General features: G+C 37.9%; 1 non-coding gene across 1 annotated transcript; it reads left to right on the top strand.

Moving 5' to 3' along the window:
* Positions 1–539: 539 nt before the first annotated feature.
* Positions 540–643, top strand: LOC114047411. The gene has a single exon (XR_003569599.1). It is a non-coding gene; the product is annotated as a U6 spliceosomal RNA (small nuclear RNA).
* The last annotated feature ends 12,701 nt before the right edge of the window (positions 644–13,344 follow it).

Below are 13,344 nucleotides of genomic sequence, written 5' to 3'. Positions count from 1 at the left end.
TCAGATAAGAGTAAGGTCATTCTAATGCCTATTACCCACACCCTTTCCTCCATGTTTGTGTATCTTCTTACCTACTACACTCATGTGAAATTTCAAGTTCCACCTACTTCTTTCTCCTTTCCACATTAGTGTATTCCTCCTTCTGCCCCCACTTCTCTTTCCTTGATTCAGACCATCAGAACAAAACCAATCCACCCTTCGGGTCATCTTTTTCTTATTTAACTCTCTCAATACCCTTTGAAAATATTAAGACTCTAAAGGAATATTTATGTCCCCTTATTAGAATATTAAAACTATATTATCATACAGTCCCTTCTAATTGGTCAAGCAAATTTACCTTTCTAGATTTTTCTTGACTCTTGTGTTTGTATTTCAAAGTTCTTACTCGGCTCTTGTCTTTTCATCAGAAAAGATTGAAAAGTCCTCTACTCCAATAAAAGATCATTTTTCCTCCATCAGATTATACACAGCTTTGCAAAATGTTATTCTTATTTGTAAGCCTATATCTTTTGCCTTTTGGAATACTGTATTCCACAACAGTGCTCACTTCAGCAGAACATATACTAAAATTGGAATGATACAGAGTTTATAGCATGGCCCCCGTGCAAGGATGCCATGCAAATTCATGGTGTTCCATATTTTTTGGCAGCTAGGTGGCACAGTGAATAGAACACAGGGCCTGGAGTCAGGAAGACTCATCTTCATGAGTTCAAATGTGGCCTCAGACATTTATTAACTGTGTGACCCTGGGCAAGTCACTTAACCTCTGTCTATTTCCATTTTCTCATCTCTAACGTGAGCTGGAAAAGGATACTACTCCAGTATTTTCACTGAGAAAATCCCCCATGAGGTCATGAAGAGCTGGACACAACTGAAAACAACTCAACAACTACAACAAAATTCCAAGATATCTGGTTTATAATGGTAGCTTCTAAATCTTTTGTGATCTTGACTCTGGTTCCTTGGAACTTGAGCAGCTGCTTTCTGGGTGCTTACAGTATCTTTTCTTTCTTTGATGTGGAAGCTCTAGATTTTAACTGTGATATTTCTGGGACTTTTTAGCATTTCTTTCTGGGGGTGATTGGTATATTCTTTTTATTTTTATTTTATTCCCTGGTTCTAACTGATCTGAAACATTCTGATTTCTGATTTCTTGAAATATAATGTCCAAGTTTTTTTTTAATCATGATTTTCAGGAATATCAATCATTCTTAAATTACTTTTCTTTGATTGATGCCTTTGTTTTCTTCTGTTTTTGAAATTTGAATTTTATTCTAATATTTCTTGCTTTCTCATAGAGTCATTGCTTTCTGTTTAGCTTATTCTAATTTTCAGAGAATCTGTTACTTAGGTAAAGATTATCATTTTTCCTTCTAATCTATTTATTCTCCTTCCAATTCTTTCCTCTAGAGCTTTTAATTATTTATCTTTGTCTTCATTCCTTCTAGGAAGATAGTCCTTGTGGATAATCCTTTGAGTCTCTCTTTGCAGTTATTATGAGTTATTTTCCCCTTCTTTAGGGGGAAATCTCTCTATCAACATTTTTTTTATTGGTTGATGTCTTTTTTGTTTTACTCATTTCTACAACTTTAGTTCTTGAGTTGGCCCTTTGTGCCAGTGTCAAGCCCTGGCCCCTGCTGTGCTTTGGGGTAGGGTGGTGAATCTCACTTAATCTCATCCTAGATCACCTGGGTTCCTGTGCTAAAACTTCCTAGGGTTAACCCCCTCCATCCCCATCCCCCTTCCCAAATCTTTGAGGTTCAGAGTAAAGGTCCCTGGATACATGAACTGTCCTTTTCTGAGCATTGCCATGTTGCACTTATTGCTTTGGTTTCCCTATGCTTTCAAGGTTTCCACGTTGGGGCTTTTCAAATACCCTAAGGCTGTCTCAGAGGAACCATCCACTCTTGCTGCCCCATGTCCATGGATCTTTACATACTACCCATGTCTCTGACCCATTGCTAGTCACACTGGGAGGCTGTTGACTTGTTTGCCTATACTAGTTAGAGTTGGCTTTGCTGGTGGCCCCCTTTCCTATTGTCCCTGGGCTTCTGGTTGACCTTTTGTGCAGTTCTGAGGGAAAAGAAGTCACCTTAGTTTCTCATTGGATTTTTTGATTATTATTTGGTCTGGAACAAATTCAGAGTTTTTGGTGGAGTAAAAGTGTGAGAAGTAGAACTGCCTTCATTTGACAGCCATTTTGTCTGGAAAGCTTCTGGTTTATTATTATTATTATTATTATTTGTTCCAAGATGGCTCTCTGGGAAAGGGAGAGAGAAAGTACTTGGAAATGAAGGTGATATTAAAAAGTAAAGATATTTCAAAAATTAAATACCTGCTCAATGCTATTCTGTCCCCTCTTTCATCTGTCCTGTGCATTTTGAATAAGTTTCAGAGAAAAGTTCCAGTCATGGGTCCCATCCTACAAAGTCTCAGTGATATTTATGAGGGCAAATTTTCTGCTTTGCATTATAATGTCTAGATCATCTTGTTTATTACTCACACTTTGTGCATTTGTATATAGACATCTGAGGCGTGCTATCAGATTTTATTTCTGACTTGCTTCTTGGATATTGTCTCCCACGGATTACTGTTCCTCTTTTCTGCTGTTCTTCTCCCTGTATGGCATCTTCCTCTGCCTACTACTCTCTGTGGTACATGACTAGTCAATTTTCTCCTTTTCTCTCCCTTCTCCATTTAGTGACCTCTTGATTAGGCTCACAAGACTCTAGGCAAATATGTTTTTACTGGGCAAATATATGCCTTTTTACAGGGGCAAACACATCCTTTTTATAAAGGTGAATATCTCTTATTAGATGTACTTCAACCCTTGCCCTCCTCATAGATTCAAGAATTCATAATTTCTTTATTTTAAACCATGGTCCAGAAATATAAATTCTATTAAAAGACACCATCTTCTTAACCAGATTAGTATATCTCAAATTTCAATTTCTCTTTTGATTTCCCCTCCCTTTGTTTGGCAAAGTGACAAGAACACCACCTGTTATCACAAGGTCTTCAATTTTTTGCCCAGGACTATGTTATCCTTAGCAATGCTTTCTATGTTCTTTTTGGTGGTATTGTTTGCCCCAATGTGAAACACCAGAATTAAGAAGTAACAACCATTAGATTTGACAGTTCTCAGGATGCTTTCCATCGTCGACTGAATATGTGTCCCAGGAATGCAGCAGATGTCTGGACTTTCTCAGATCATTAAATAGCTGCCTAGGTACCCCTCAGCAAGGAATCAGCAAACCACTCCTCTCCTCCTCTTCCTTTGCCCATGACAGGCAACTAATGGTGCTATGGAACCACACCATCATTGCTGGGAGCACAAGAAATTGCTTCCTCCAGAGTTTGGTCCAGCTCCCCTACTCTATAAGAAAAGCCTCATACCTCTTATGTACCACCCAACATTTAATGCTTCTTCCCTCCATTCCGGGTATCACATTTTTCTACCTTTCACTCTTCTACAGCAAGTGAGTAATCCTCCCTCTCTTTACATGATTTGTCTTCTCTTTATCCCTTCAAATTCTTCTTCCATCCTTTAAAGGAACCCTTTTTTATCCTGGTAACCTGAAGAATAGGAAAACATTCCTCCAGACCTTTCATATGCTCATCTAGAATAAATACTAGCTTGCGCTTTATTCACATGTAGGTGGTCTGCCAAAATTTTGTACTGGCAGAAGTATAAGCATAGTATGTTCTCTGTAGGCCATTGAAAAATTCTTCATACTCACTTGATTGATCATTTGTCTTCTTTTTTTTGGTAGTTCTCTTGGCTTATTTGTGATTATGTATAATTGCAAATTGCATATTTTTGAGAGCCAAAATTAGGAATACAAATAAGACCCAATCTATTTCAATTAAATAAACGTATATTAAGCACCTACTATATGTAATATTCCATGCTAGGTGCTGGATAAATAAAGACAAAAATGAAATTGGTCTTCAAAGAATTTACATCATACAGGAAGAAATAACATGTAAATAGATAAGTAAGATAATTTGAGGAGGGAAAGAGAACAAACCAGAGATCAGGAAAGGCTTCACATTGGGGCAACTGGGCCTTGAAGGAAGCTAAAGATTCTAAGAGGTGGGACTGAGGAAAGAGTTTATTCCAGATGTGGGGAATAGCCAGTTCAGAGAAATGGAAGTAGAAGATGGGATGCCAAGTTCAGGGAAGACCAAGTAGGTCAGGTGAACTGGAACACAGAGTGCCTGAGAGGAGTAAATAAATCTGGAAAGGGTTAGATTTAAATTATAGGGCGAGCAGTTTGTATTTTATCCTAGGTGCAACAGAGAATTCTTGAAGCTTATTGAGCAGGGGAGTGACATAGCCAGATCAGTACTTTATTTTATTTTTAGGGAGGCAATCAGGGTTAAGTGACTTGCCCAGGGTTATATACATAGCAAGTATCGGAAACTGGATTTGAACTCAGGTCCTTCTGACTCCAGGGCCAGTAACTCTAGTCACTGCACCACCTAGCTGCCCCAGACCAGTATTTTAGGAAGATTATTTTGCTGTTTATGTGGAGGACAGACTAGAGAGGGAAGAGACTAAAATCAAAAGTTCATAGAGTTAGAGCCTGAAGGCACATTAGAGATCATCTACAATTTTTTTTGTATTGTGAATGTTTTCTTTTTTTTACTCATCTCTACAACTTTAGTTCTTGAATTGGCCTTCTGTGACAGGAAGGCCCTGCCCCCTGCTATGCTTTGGGGTAGGGTGGGGAAACAGAGGCCCAGAGAGGTTAAGGGCTTGCCCAAGGTCACCTAGGTAGTAATAATTACATAGCACTTACTATGTGTCAGGTGCTTTAGAATTATTATCTCATTTGATTCTCACAGCAACCCCATGAAGTAGGTGCCATTATTATCCCCATTTTACAGATGAGGAAACTGAGACAAAGGTTAAGTGTCCTGCCCAGAGTCACACAGCTATTAAGTTAGATTTGAATGAAATCTTCCTGACTCCAGGCCCAGCACTCTATCCACTGTACCATCTTTGTTGTTGTTCAGTTGTGTCCGACTCTTCGTGACCCCATTTGGGGTTTTATTGGTAAAGATACTGGAGCAGTTAGCCATTTCCTTTTCCAGCTCATTTTATAGATGAGGAACTGAGGCCCAGGATCACATAGCTAGTAAATGTCTGAGGTCAGATTTGAACTCAAGTTTCTTGACTACTGGCCTGTCGCTCTGTACCACCTAGGTGCCTCTAAAGTCTCACTAAGGCACATGAACTTATGAGTTTTCTGTGTTCTGATGTGTTTAATTTCTTTTGTGGTAAAGGGAATAAATAGCTGTCTTATGACTGATATTTACTTTGTACATTGAGAAATTTTTCTAGAAGGACCATATTAATCCCTTTTATAGGAGACCCTAGACATGAGTCAGACCTAAGTTTTGTTTAAGAGATTTTCCCCAGAACTACAGAGGTGGGGCCAGGCAATGAGCCATAGAATTCAAGAAAAGCCTGTCTCCCCTCTTTCAGGGGTCAGGACATAGCCAGGACTCAGTCCAGTTCTTGTGAGTTCTGAGCTGAGATCTTCTATGGGAAATATTCTTCCCCTCTTCTTCCTTCTCCCTCTTCTTCTCCCCCCACCCCCCAGCCACATTGATAGAAACAAAAGTAAGTAATAGAAGATGAATGCAAAAGCATGCATTATTCTGTAAAAATAGCATCAGGAGAACTAAATCTTGGAAACAGCTGAGCGTGACAAGGAACCTCAAGGACAGCAATGAGGGTGTTTAAAAATTGTATCAGGGAAAAAAGAAGATCAAAAAAGGGATAGAACAGTGGCTTGGGGTAGAAGAGATAATGATAACTTAAAACATAGAGAAGGCAGAGCAGCTCTTTTTTTTTTTGAAACTTTGTTTCTGCTTTTCCCACCAAGGAGAATGAGCTTGAGACAAGAAAGGATAGAACAAAAATGACTAATAGGCAATTGGTGCCTAATATAAAGAAATACTAAAAGAGCACCCAGCTGTCTTTGATAAATTCAAGTTATCTGTCCCCATTGAACTTCGTCCCCAAGAGCTAAAAGAATGGGCAGAAAAAACTATGGAGCCACCATCAGGGATATTTGAAAGCTCATGAAGGCACAATGATAATAATAGTGGAAATGGAAAGAACAACACAAGGAAAATGAACAGTGCTCAAACTTGGTCCTAGAGAAGAGCTGAGAAAATGTACCTCCTTCCCCTCTTTTTAAGAGCTAGGGGTGGGGTGGTTCAGATGTGGAATATTTGACATACTATGGGATAGTTACTGTGGTTATTAGTTCTGTTAAGCTACTTTTTAATCCTCTTTCTTTGTTACAAGGAATGGCTGATTGGGCAGAGGAGGGATATATTCAGTAATAAAGATCATGTAAAAACAAAAAGTATTAAAAATAAGAAGCAAAGAAAAGAAAAGTTAGAACCAATTTTTTAAAAAAAATCATAGAGAGGAAGAAACGTACTACAGGACTAAAAGGGAACAAATTTTGTTCTGATTTTCAAAAGAGAAAAGAACATCGTCTTCAGTGAGCTTGACTTTGATTCCTGAGAAAACTGAGTTAGATGGCCTAGAGAGATGCTGAAATTTCTTCCAACTTTTAATTTCTATTATTGAGACTCTGTGATCTCTGAAAAATGGTCATGGAGACTCCACCTGAAGACCTTCAATGAAAGGAAACCTTCTACCTCCTGAGACAGCCCACTCTATTTTTGGTTAGCCCTAGTTGTTAGTAAACCTAAAGCTCACTCTATAGCCCATGAACCCATGACAGAAGGTAGATCACTCGAGCTAAAGTCAAAATAACTTGAATTCAAATCCAGCCTCAGACACTAATGGTTGAGTGATCCTGGGCAAGTCACTTAATCTTTGTCTGCCTCAGTTTTTCAACTGTAAAATGGGGATAATAATAATAGCACCTACTTCCCAGTACTGTTATGACGATCAAATGAGATATTTGTAAGGCACTTAACACAGTACCTGGCAGATAGTAGGTACTTGATAAATTCCTTCCCTCCCCTTTCTTCCTACTTCTCCCTTCTGGAGTCAAGATGAACAAGTCTAATCTTTCATCATGTGTCAAATACTTAAGCTATCCATTATGATCCCCCTAAGTTATATATTCTCTAGGCTAAAGACACAGTTTTTCAATGTTTATAATAGTATATGATGATATTCTAGAATCAGAGGGTAAAAACATTCTACAACCAGATTGGAAAATAGAAATTTAAAGAATCCATTGATCATCTCCTGAAAGAGACCCCAAAATGAAAATTGCCAGGAATATTATAGCCAAACTCCAGAGTTCCCAAGTCAGGGAGAAAATATTTCAAGCAGTCAAAAAGAAACAATTCAAATGTCATGGAGGATAGCCCAAGATTTAGCAGTTTCTACATTAAAGGATCAGAGAGCTTGGAATATGATATTCTAGAGGGCAAAGGAGCTATAGGATTACAACCAAGAATCACCTATCCAGAAAAACTGAGTTTAATCTTTCAGGAGAAAAAAAATTGACATTCAATGAAATAAAGTACTTTCAAGCATTCCTGATGAAAATGCCAGAGCTGAATAGAAAATTTAACTTTCAAATACAAGACTCAAGAGAAGCGTAGAAAGGTAAACAGGAAAGAGAAATCATAAAGGATTCAATAAAATTTAACTGTTTACATTCCTACATGAGAAAATGATACTTGTAACTCCTAAAAATTTTCTCATTATTCAGGGCAGTTAGAAAGAGTATACATGGACAGAGGGCATGGGTTTGAGTTGAATATGATGGGATAATTATCTAAAAAAATAAAATTAAGGGGTAAGAAAGAGGCATGCACTGGTAAAAGGGGAAAGGAAGAGGTAGAATGAGGTAAATTATCTGACATAAAAGAGGCACAAAAGAGCTTTTATAGTGGAGGAGAAGATGTGAGAGGTAGGGGGAAGCATGTAAATCTTACTTTCATCAGAATTGGCTCAAAGAGGGAATAACATGCACACGTGGTAGGGTATAGAAATCTATCTTACTCTACAGGAAAGTAGGAGGGAAAAGGGATAAGAGAAGGAGTAGGGTGGGGCTGGGTAGAAGGGAGGGTGGATTGGGGGAGGTAAAAGTCAGAAATTAAACCCTTTTTGAGGAAGGACAGGGTGAAAGAAGAGAGAGTAGAGATAAGGGGGGGGAAGAGGATATCAGGAAATGCATAATTAGCAATCATAACTGTGACAAATTTTTTATAAGTCTCTGATAAAGACTTCATTTCTCAAATATATAGAGAACTGAGTCAAATCTATAGAAATAAGAACCATTCCTCAATTGATAAATGGTCAAAGGATATGAACAAGTAGTTTTCAGATGAAGTAATCAAAGATATCTATAGTCATATAAAAATGCTCTAAATCACTATTGATTAGAGAAGTGCAAATTAAAACAACTCTTGAGCTACCACCCCATACGTATCAGATTGGCTACTATGACAGAAAAAGAAAATGACTAATGTTGGAGGGGATGTGGGAAAGTTGAAACACTAATGCACTGTTGGTGAAGAGGCATGCTGATTCAACCATTCTATAGAGCAATGTGGAACTATGCCCAAAGGGCTATAAAACCATGCATACCCTTTGATCAAGCAATACCACTACTAGGTCTGTATCACAAAGAGATAAAAAAACAAAAAGGAGAAGGACCTATATGTACAAAATATTTATAACAGCTCTTTTAGTGGTGTCAAAGAATTGGAAACTGAGGGGATGTCCATCAGTTGGGGAATGGCTGAATAAGTGGTTGTATATGATTGTGATGGAATACTATTGTAAAGAAAGACAAGCAGGATGTTTTCAGAAAAACCTGGAAGGACTTACATGAACTGATGCAAAGTGAAATAAGTAGAATCACGAGAACCTTGTATGCAGTAACAGCAATATTGTATGATGACTGACTAGGGATGACTTAGTTATTCTTAGCAATACAATGATCCAAGATAATTCTGAAGAACTTGTGATGAAAAATGCTATCCATCACCAGAGAAAGAACTGATAGAATCTGAATGCAGACCAAAACATACTTTTTCTTTACTTTATTTTTCTTGGGTTTTTTTTTTTTGGTCTGTGTTTTCTTTCACAACATAATTAACATGACATATGTATTGCATGACTGAACATGTACAACCTATATCAAATTGATTGCCTTTTCAGTGAGGAGGGAAGGGAGGGAGATAGAGAATTTGGAACTCAAATTTTAAAAAAATGTTAAAATTGTTTTTACATGTAATTGGGGAAAAATAAAATATTATTTTTTTAAGTATATGATGAGGATCCACTGATCCTCAGTTGAATACTTACGGCATGTACTTTATTCACTGTCCTAGTCTCCCTCCTTTGGAAACATTTCAGTTTGGCTATGTCCTTCCTAAAATATGATTTCCAGAACTGAAAATAATGCTGAAGATGTGGTCTGACTAGGGCAGAGGACAATAGCATTATGACTTCCTCTGATATGGCCTTTCTCTCTTTTTTGTTCAATTTTTATGTTGTCTTTTGTTTCTAGATCACAGTTATTTCTCAAGGTAAGACTTGAGCCTCCCCTTTCCCCACCTTCTCCAGCACTCTCTTGTAACCTAGAAAAACAGTTAAGTAAAACCAATTGACATGGCAAGTGCATCTGACCACATGTGCAACAGTCTGTACCTGGAGTCCCCCACTACTCTACAAAGAGGAGGGAATTGTGTTTTATCATTTGTTCTCTTGGATCAGGATTTGGTCACTATAATTAATCAGAGTTCATCTGACTTTCATTGCTACATTGTTTGCATCGTTGTACTCACTATAAATAAATATTATATATACATATACACACACATATATTATTTATAGTTCTCCTGGTTCTATTAATTCCAATTTAGTTCAGATGTCTTCCATTATTTCTCTTAAATTCTCATATCCATCATTTCTTGTCAATAGGCACAATAATATTTTATTACATTTATAGAAATTTTTTAACCATTCTGCTCTCAGTGAGCATTCACTCTTTTTCTACTTTTTTGATGCCACAAAGAAGTGCTACTCTGAATATTTTGGCATGCATGGCACACTCCCCCTCCCCTTACTTAGGAGTGTGAGTAGGGTGATTGCTAGGTCAAAGGGCATGAACAGTTTAGTGACTTTTCTCACATACTTCAAAATTGGTTTCTGGAACAGCTGGACCAATTCACAGCTCATTATGGCCTCTTTAAAAAGCCTAAAATTGCATTCATTGCTTTTTCTACTTTACCATACCACTGACTCATGTTTAACTTACAGTCCACTAAAACCCCTAGATTTTTTTCCACAGGAACTATTGACTAATCATGTATCTCCTATGCTTTATTTATGAAGTTAATTTTTTGGGTCCATGTAAAAAATTTTATATTTACCCCTGTTAAATTGCATTATATCAGATTCAGCCCATCATTTGAGCCTGACAAAAACGTTTCTTTATCCAGTGGTCTCTATCACCCAATATTTTGGGTTTTTTGCATATGCAAATCTGATAAGGATGTCTCCATCCATGTCATCGATCAAAATGACAGGACAGGACACGATAGGACAAAGAACAAATCCCTGGTGTGTTATACTGGACACATCTCTCCAAGGTGATGTTGACCTTTTAATGACTACTCTAGGGAGCAATCCTTCAGCCTCCTCCAAATCCAGCTAACTCTACTAGCCGACATATCTCCACTGAGTTCACAAGGGTAACATGGGAGGCTTTATCAAACGTTTTGCTGAAATTTAAATATGCTATCATCTTCGAGAGTTCCTTGAGCTGTCTTTTGTCCTTCTTTGCAACCTCAGTGCTAAGTGCAGTGCCTGGAACACTGTAGGCACTTAAAAAATGCTTATTGGATGACTAACTATGGACTCCCCCCTTGTCCATTTAGTTACCAGTATAGTCAACAGTCTTGTAAACCTGTTAAAAAAAAAAGGGAGATGAAATCAGCCTGATGTGACTTGAAGTCATACTGGCTCTTACTGATCATCACATCCCTTTATAAACACTTGAAGTTATACTTTTCAGTGATATTTAATACTTCCATGGAGCTGTGTTCTCAACAATGTGGGTAATCCCTTCAATAGTGCAGAGCATAAACTATCCATACCTTTCCATCCTGTAGAACTCTTGTCCATGTTCTTCTATCTATCTATCTATCTATCCATCTACCTTCCACTGGGGTCTACCCTCTATCATCTCTTTAATTAGTTTTTTTAATTATCCAGCATTTCTTTTGTCTCCCCTACACTTCCCCTTCTCCAGTGGTAGGAAAAGAAAAAGAATAGCAAAACTCTTCTAATAGATGTGCATGGTCAAGCAAAACAAATTCACCCATTGGCCATGTCCAAAGGTATGTCTTGTTCTACATATCTGGCACATTGCCCCTCTGTCAGAAGGTGGGTAGCACTCTTTATCCTCAGTGCTCCAGAATCATGGTTGGTCATTTCATCGATCAGAGTTCTTCATTCTTTCAAAATTGTTCATTTTTATGATGTTATTGTTGTGGTATAAATTGTTCTCCTTACTTCACATCAGTTCATACAAGTCTCCCTGTGTCCTCTGAAATCATCTCTTTCATCATTTCTTGTAGCACAATAATAATTACGTTACACAATATGAGTTACATCCATATACTACATTTTGTTCAGTTTTCAGTATACTCCATATTTTGTTCAGATTTGTTCATATATCATATATTCTTACACCATAATTTGTTCAATTATTCCCCAATTGATGAGCACTCCCTTAGTTCCTCTGTGATCTCATAACACTACAGAGGTACTTGAGGGTTGTCTACATATCAGCCCTCACTCTCACTACATGATCAGTTTAACTCCTTTTCTAGTTATACATTCCTTAATGACATATTCTGTGCTTCTTCTAAACACAATTTATCATTTGAGGTAGCTGGGAGTGCAGTGGATAGGGTGAACCTGGAATCAGAAAGACCCAGGTTCAAATCTGGCCTCAGACACCTACTAGCTTTATGACCCTGGGCAAGTCATTTAACCTTTATCTGTCTCAGTTTCTTCAATTATTGTTTAGATAAAATGAGATAATACATGTAAAGCACTTTGCAAACTTTGAAGGACTACACGAATACAAACTATTATATTATTGTTGTTGTTCTTCAGCTGTTTCAGTTATGTCCAACTCTTCATGACCCCATTTTTCTTGTCAAAGAAACCGGAGTGGTTTGCTCTTTCCTTCTCCAGCTCATTTTACAGATGAGGGAACTGAAGCAAACAGGGTTAAGTGACTTGCCCAGGGTCACATGGCTAGTAAGTATTTGAGGCTGGATTTGAACTCTGTTAAATGAATGTTATGTACTATTCTGAAGAGGGGCAGTGTGGAGTACTGCAGAGATAGCTGACCCCAGAGCCAGGAAAGCCTGGGGTTAAGTCCTGGCTCTCCCACATGCTACATGTATGATCCTTGGCAGGTCATTTAACCTTTAGGTCACTATCCCTAAAGGCAAAGACTAGAAAAATAATGCCTAATAATAATAGCTAGCATTTACATAGAGCCTTGTGTTTTGCAAAGTACTCCATGTGCTACTTCATTTGATCCTTAGTATAACCCTGTGGTTTATCACAGTACCCGGCACATTGCATACATTTAATCAATTCTTGCACCTAGCAACCTAAGGACTATTATTACCCCCATTTCACAGATGAGGAAATTGAGGCTCAGAGAGGTTAGGTAGTTCATGGGATTACATACCTAGTAAATCATCTGAAGCAGGATTTGAATTTGGGTCCAACCTGACCCCAAATCTACCATTTACCCATCAAACCCCTACATCTAGAACAGTTGCAAATCTGCATTGGAAGAGGGAATTTCTTCACCATAGGTTCCCTGTACCAGTGGCATCACAAGTCTGAACTAAGATAAATGTGACAGTCTATTTGCACCCATTATCATCTCTCTACAGTGGACAGAGTGCCAGGCCTGGAGTCAGGAAGACTCATCTTCCCAAGTTCAAATCCCACTTCAGACATTTACTGTGTGACCCTGGGCAAGTCACAACCTTGTTTGCCTCAGTTTCCTTATCTCTAAAATGAGCTGGAGAAGAAAATGACAAACCACTCTAGTATATTTGCCAAGTACACCCAAAATGGACGTGACTGAAAGACTGAACAACAATAGTTGCTCCATCATTTTTTGGTTGATCCAAAATCTTAAATCTTCAGAAATAGTTCTCCCATGATTTCCAGTTGTATTTTGTTGTTGTTGTTCTGTCACATTGAATAAAGGGGAAAATATTAGCATTAAGGAGATAGATTTTCACAGATCTAGAGTCTGAAGAATGTTAGTTACCAAGTCCCAC

This window comes from Vombatus ursinus, unplaced genomic scaffold (genome assembly GCF_900497805.2).
Source record: "Vombatus ursinus unplaced genomic scaffold, bare-nosed wombat genome assembly UNPS02014786.1, whole genome shotgun sequence".
Lineage (NCBI taxonomy): Eukaryota > Metazoa > Chordata > Mammalia > Diprotodontia > Vombatidae > Vombatus > Vombatus ursinus.
Note: the sequence above shows the minus strand (reverse complement) of the source record. Positions and strands in the feature narration are given on the sequence as shown.